Below are 6,812 nucleotides of genomic sequence, written 5' to 3' on the forward strand. Positions count from 1 at the left end.
GCCACGACAACGTCGACGATAGACAGAGAATCAACCTCTGCTAAAGTCGGCTTCCTTGGAGGGCGAACCCTCAAGCCCCAAGGAAGCACAAAGCTGAAACAAATCATCATTCGTTACAGGAATATTTAAATCATCCCCCGGGGGAAGAGGAGGAGCTGCCTCGCTATAGGAGGCAACTCCCTCTCCCAAACCCCGAGATCGGGCAACAGAACTATGGCCTACGCTACCACTCGACAGTTTCTCGGAAGAAACCGATCGAGTGGGAGCTGCGGAGGAGGTTTGGGCCACGGAAGAAGAGCCCTTGGGATTTTCTCCTTTCAAAGAAACCTTCAAAGGAGAAATATCCCGCCTGAACTTCTTCCAGCACCGAGAAAACCTCTCCCACTGGGAGGTAGACCACTCCCTACACTCACCACACACTATTTCTATCACACCGCTGGCCCCTACAATAAGGACAAAGGGTGTGAGGGTCCGTATCGACCGCCGACATATACATGCTACAAGGGCGGTCGGGTAATCCAGGACACTTTCGTATAGCAGAGGCCAACTTCAAGCACACCTGTCAAAGGAAAAGCAAAAAGCATTAAATGGCTGTCAAAGAAGGTGAGGGTGAAAGCGGACACGTCCGACTACCACCCGAGCCGAGAGCAAAGTGAGCTCAAGCACAGGTGTGTGTGAGGGGGGGAGTAGCAAGCTACCCTCCCTACCCACCGCTAACTAGCGGTGGGGTAGTAAAACCTCGTTAAAATTCTAATCGCTCGTCATTTTAGCTACGCCGAAAGTAATAACCATATTAAATAGCGTGGTTTGTATGTCAGTTACGGAACAAAGAAATTTTTATTTTGGTTTTATTTTGGCGGTTGTTTATTAGTGTTGGTGTGAGTGGGGTGGTGGTCTACCCCCACTAGTTAGTAGAGGGTAGTTACACCTCGCAAAAAGCTGGTTTCAGCTAGCGCCAAAATGATACTCCTATATAAAGAGCGGAAAGTTTGTTTTTAGTGCCAAAACAAAATCATATTTTAAGAAAAAACCCCACAACACACTTAGTGCTAGCACATGGGATGGGAATTACCCAGGTAACATAGATAAAGGCGCATGTAAGTAATAGGAGTAAGAATTTCACATAATCACGACTGAAACCTGTACAGCGGTACAAACTTACAAATAAAAGCAAGAAAAGGTCTACTGTGCCTTGGTGAATGTCTGGGTATGTTGGCGCTACAAAGGTTACATATTCATTGCCTAAAAAACCCAGGTAAAATTACGGAATCTCCATCATTAGTAATCACTGAGTTGATGTCATGAGGTTGAAATTATATTTTTTCAAGAGATCTATTTGATTGCATCATTTCCAAAGTCCTAACTAATATTGTACTATACTATAATAAAACTCAACATAACCGATCCTTCTCCAACTATTGCAGCGATTATTTGGCAAGGGTAATGCGTTCACCTATAACCAATTGGGCTACCATATCATACAAAGCATCAAAGGTCAACTCAAGTTCATAATAAAACCATATTCTTCAGTTAACGTAAATAAAACAGCCGCCTAGAATTTAGTCCGAAGAGCTGGAACGAGGCAAGGACGAAACCAACACTTGTTTCCTAGAGCCCCATAGGGGTGACCACTCGGGTGAGGTGGGCCTGGCCCGAGGACGAGAAAGGTACTCATCACTGTGAGCCCACAGTGTGCTGAAAAAGCTCAGTCTGAGTAACCCTTAAGGGTACTAGTCTGTAACAGCTCTCGTCCATAAGCCGAAGCAGTACTAACAAAATGAGGAAGAGCAAAAGGGGAGGTAGCTGCAGGCAAGTGCATGAGAAGCTCTAGTAGGTCATCTACTGCAGTCTCGAGGAGGAAGACTGTAGTCAACACCTTGGGAGGCAGGTGTGCGCTACCGCTGTGTCCCTAGCTATAGAACCTCCAAAAGCCGTTCCTTAGAGGCGGAACTCAAGATTACCAAGGAAGGCCAAAGCTGACACACAGCATCACCAGAAAGAGACAGTCCTCTGAACCTAGGAGTTGTCAAGGGGTCAAACGACCACCTCTCTTACTCGATTGTTTTTTTCAGAGGAGACTGACCGAGCAGATGGAACATGACACCAGATTAAGAAGTTGGAAGGCACCAAAGGAGAACAATCCTTTCTGTTCTTCTTTCATCACCTACAAAACCGCACTACTGCGAGGATGGCAACTCCCAACATTCGTTACAAGGAGACTTCTACAAGCACAAATGGTCAATGCAGGCAGGACAAAGGCCATGAGGATCTGTCTCTGTGGCTGACAGGACAAATCGGCATCATAGGGAACCTCAAGATACACAAGCACTCCTGTAAAAAAAAAATATTTAAGGAATTAAGCCAGCTTGTATTATAAGGGTTAACAGGAGAGAGAGAGAGAGAGAGAGAGAGAGAGAGAGAGAGAGAGAGAGAGAGAGAGAGAGAGAGAGAGAGAGAGAGAGATCTGCTCTCTACCGAGCCAAAATTAAAGTGACGTCATATCACTGGTCTACACCCTGGTAATTAGCAGTGGGTGGTTATACCTTGCTAAAAGTGTTATAAATAGTTTCATTTTTTGCCTAAAATTATATTTTCATAATAAAATAAATTTTTGAACATACTTACCCACTGGTTATATAAGAATGGCTATAGTCCCTTGGACGCTCCGCAGAAATTCAAAATCTCGTGGCAATCGCAGATATGCCAGGTGTACACTAGCGCCCTGTGGGTAGACAGGCCAAACTATTCCAACCACTTCAGACCTTCCATGCCTCTTGGTCTCTAGAGGGGAGGAGGGTGGGATTATAACTTATATAACCAGTGGGTAAGTATGTTCAAAAATTTATTTTATGAAAATATCATTTTTAAACAAAACTTACCCGCTGGGTATATAAGAATGGCTGATTGACACCCTTGGTGGCGGGTCAGAGACAGCAACATGATTGGAAATTCACTTAAGAGTTAAATACAACCACTTAAGGTTTGTACCTGATAAGGAAGCTGACTTCAATGGTTATCTGTCTCATTCTGTCTGCTATCCTTACGAGATCCAGCGGTCCACCCAGGGGGCTGAAGATCTCTAGGAGCTGTCAAATGGTTTAATAACCTATAACATGACAAGACCTCAACTAATACCCTTGTTCCGGGCGCTCTCTAGGAACAAAATGACCACCTGACTAAATCAAAGATTGCGGAAGACTGCCGACATATCTTCACTTACAATCATAAAAACATATATAAAAGTTCCAAGTGAAGAACAGGGGTACTAGGAATTTAGGGAAATATAGTGGTGGATGTTTCACCTACAACTGCACTCGTTGTTAAGAATGATCCCAAAACGTAATCGTCCTCACAAAGAGACTGGATACGGTATAAGTAATGCAAGACGAATACAGGATTACCCCTCCAAAAGGCCGTATGCATGATGCTTTGCAAAGAACAGTTTTGCTTAAAAGTTACAGAAGCTCCCACAGGTCTAACTTCATGAGTCTTTACTCTTTTGACAGCTTAAGATCTGTCTCACCACAGTGTGAGAGAGCCTTTGTAATTTAAGTCTATACGAAATGATAGAGCGTTTTAGACATAGGTAGCGCAGGCTTCTTGACTGCGCACCAAAGAGCCTTGAATAGTCTCTTAACTCCTTTAGTCCTGTCCTGATAAAACTTCATCGTTTCAACCGGACAAAAAACTCTCAACTCTTCACAAACCATATACGAGAGAATAGTGATCTCGAAAGATTTAGGCCATGGATGAGAAGGACGTTTGTTAATGACCAAGAATCCATGTTGCAAGGCGCCTATGGCTTATCCATTTCAGAAGTCCATGTTCTTGATAAAAGAGTGAACTTCACTGACTCTCAAGTGTTGCCAGACTTACTCAGAAAAGTCTCCAAAGTCGGACCTTAAAAAAAGAAACCGAGTGTAAAGGCTCGAATCTGTCACTACCGCGAAATTCCAGAAACAACCTCTAAATTCCAGGCTGGCGAATCTTCCTGATGCTTCTTAGTCATCTCAAAGGATCTGAGATCTATAAGGTCTTTATCTGATAGATCCAATCTCCTGCGTCTGAAGACAGCTGCCCGCATACTCCTGTACCCATTGATGGTCGAGGAGGAAAAAATGTGTTTTCTTCTAAGGTCTAAGAAAAAATAGGCCACTTTTGTTCTAAAGTTACTAAATGAAGAGACTGCTTTAGCTCTACACCACTCCATAAAACCTCCTATTTGGGCTGCAAAACCTTGAGGTAAAAGTCCTTTGTACAAGCGATAGCCTCAGCTGCCTCCTTCGAACAACCCTCTAGATCTTAGGGGTTTTACGAAATACTGGAGGCAGCCAGACTTAAAACTTAATGGTTTAAAATAAAACGTTCGTGATCTTGACACAGGGAAATGGTCTGATGAAATGCTTCCAGCATGCACCCAGCATGGTCCCAGCATGAGTCCAGTATGGTTCCAGCATGCTGCATATGCTCAACATACCGTGAGAGAGAGTCAAGATCTATACCACTCCCCGAAACGCGTCCAGATCGGTCACAAGAAACCGATATTGAAGCTAGGCTAGTTGAAAAGAAGGATCAACAACGTGAACCTCATGCTGTGAGGTTCAGACCTGTTCGCGTGTAACCAGCGAGTGTTCAACATACTTTAAGCCAAAAGCTTGATGCGAGGGAGCGTTAGCTGCGTGGCCAGAGAGACGCGAAGGAGAGACAACAATTTGTCCATACTGCTGTGAGAAAAAGACTTGACTGTATGCGTCTAGCATGCTACTAGAATGCCGCATGTGTTTGCATTGCCGTAAGGTGTCAGCGTGCTGTATGCGTTCACCTTGCCGTGTGGATACAGCGCTCTGTGTGCGTCCCGCCTGTTGCAAATCTACAGCATGCCGCGAGGAGGCGACAGCATCGCGTCCGGTCAGTGGCGCAAAGAAGCAACTGTTAGTCTATCATGACGTGGGAAAAACCTGACTGACCTTATCCAGCATATGTCCAAGCTGACACATGCGTCTAGGTTGCTTGAGATTTCAGATTGATCAGTTTGCCGAGAGCTGTCCGCGTGTAGCATGCGTCCGCATGAGTGGTAGTCGCGTGTCCCACAGACCGCGAAGGTGAGACAACTTGTTGAAAGGATCAACTTTGACTGTCAGCGTCCAGCATACGACCAGACTAGCGTCTGCGTGAGGGAGAGACCAGAACTGGCGTCTGCGTGACATCTGCCGTAAGGGAGAGACCAGACTGCCACATGCGACTGCTCTAACGCTTCCCGTAACACGAGCATATCTCTGCGAGGAAGCGTTGCTGAGCATCGGAGAACTACGCTGTCTGATACTATCGGAAGACCGTTTCTTTGGTCTATGATTGTCCTTAGATTCTTTCAGGAGAAATCCCCCCCCCCGGAATCGTAAACGCCAAAAAGAGATGAAATTTACCTCTTTTAGCTCAGACCAAACCTACACTCGCGGGGCACCGTGTGCGCCAACTCAAGCGTGAGCGATGGCTGTGAGTGATCATCAACCGTAGTCCCGTGAGCAACCTGGGAAAGTCCTTATGACATTTCCAGCGACCTGAACGTATCTACTGTAATGCTGCAAGATACCGTCAACAGTAGTCGCTAGTCCCCAGAGGAAAGTACTAAACATTCCCCTAATCTGGGGGAGGAGAAGAAGCGTGAACAGAAGTAAACTGAGCACCTTTTCCCTCGATGAACTATGTGTCTTACACAATTTTTGGTGCTGACACGTCGCCTTCTTTCGAAAAGAAAACCTCCGGCGAACATCAGTTACAGCAGGATAAGTTATTAGAAAACATACGACTCTTGAAAGGTCTTGGATGTATTGGTTGGTGACTACCAAGTCTAGGTTTTGCGTCCTTCGACGAGGACAAACTCTTTCTTCCCTGAAAGTGCGTAAGATTCCAGAGGAAGAGCTAGGATTGTATGCGACTTGTCTGACTTCCGCTTCTCTCGTGAAAGAAAACACGCTCAATTGCTTCCAGCTTAAGCATCGCGACACTCCTGCTGCGAGGGTAAGTCCTGTTCGCGTGCGTTCATAACGAGTAACTTCCTAGTCTAGTAGACAGGGAAAACGTAAAACGCCATCCTCGTCAGGGAACTGCGTCCTATCACGCAGAAAAATGTCACAAGACCCGTGATACCATAGCGATGACGAACTGATTGCTTCAAGACATCCAAAATTCGCTCTTCTTAAGAAACTACGTCACATGGTTGTGACGTCATAGTTCGACAATCGTAGGCGAAGAAAAGACCTTTACTTCATCATTCCAAAGCGGAGAGGGAACGTCTTGGACTGCATCGACAGGATCGCTCGGTGGAACATACGTTTAGCGCACAAGGTCCGCGATATACCTCAGCCTTCTGACATTCCTTCTCCCAGGGGTTGGGAAGTAAGGAAGAGGTGTCAGGCTAGGAGTAAGACGGACACGAACAAACGCCTCCTACGTCACATGTTTGTGACGTCATAGTTCGACAATCGTAGGAGAAGAAAAGAACTTTACTTCATCATTCCAAAGCGGAGAGGGAACGTCTTGGACTGCATTGACAGGATCGCTCGGTGGAACATACGTTTAATGCACAAGGTCTGCGATATACCTCAGCCTTCCGACATTCCTTCTCCCAGGGGTTGTGAAGTAAGGAAGAGGTGTCAGGCTAGGAGTAAGACAGACACGAACAAACACCTCCTCCAGTGCACTGTTCTATGTTTACGAGTCACTGAACAATAACACTTTAAACCATAATACATTAAATCATAAAAGATCTGCCCGTGGTGGGAGATATACTCTTACGCTCTATTCTCATAAAG

This window comes from Palaemon carinicauda, chromosome 2 (genome assembly GCF_036898095.1).
Source record: "Palaemon carinicauda isolate YSFRI2023 chromosome 2, ASM3689809v2, whole genome shotgun sequence".
Taxonomy (NCBI): domain Eukaryota; kingdom Metazoa; phylum Arthropoda; class Malacostraca; order Decapoda; family Palaemonidae; genus Palaemon; species Palaemon carinicauda.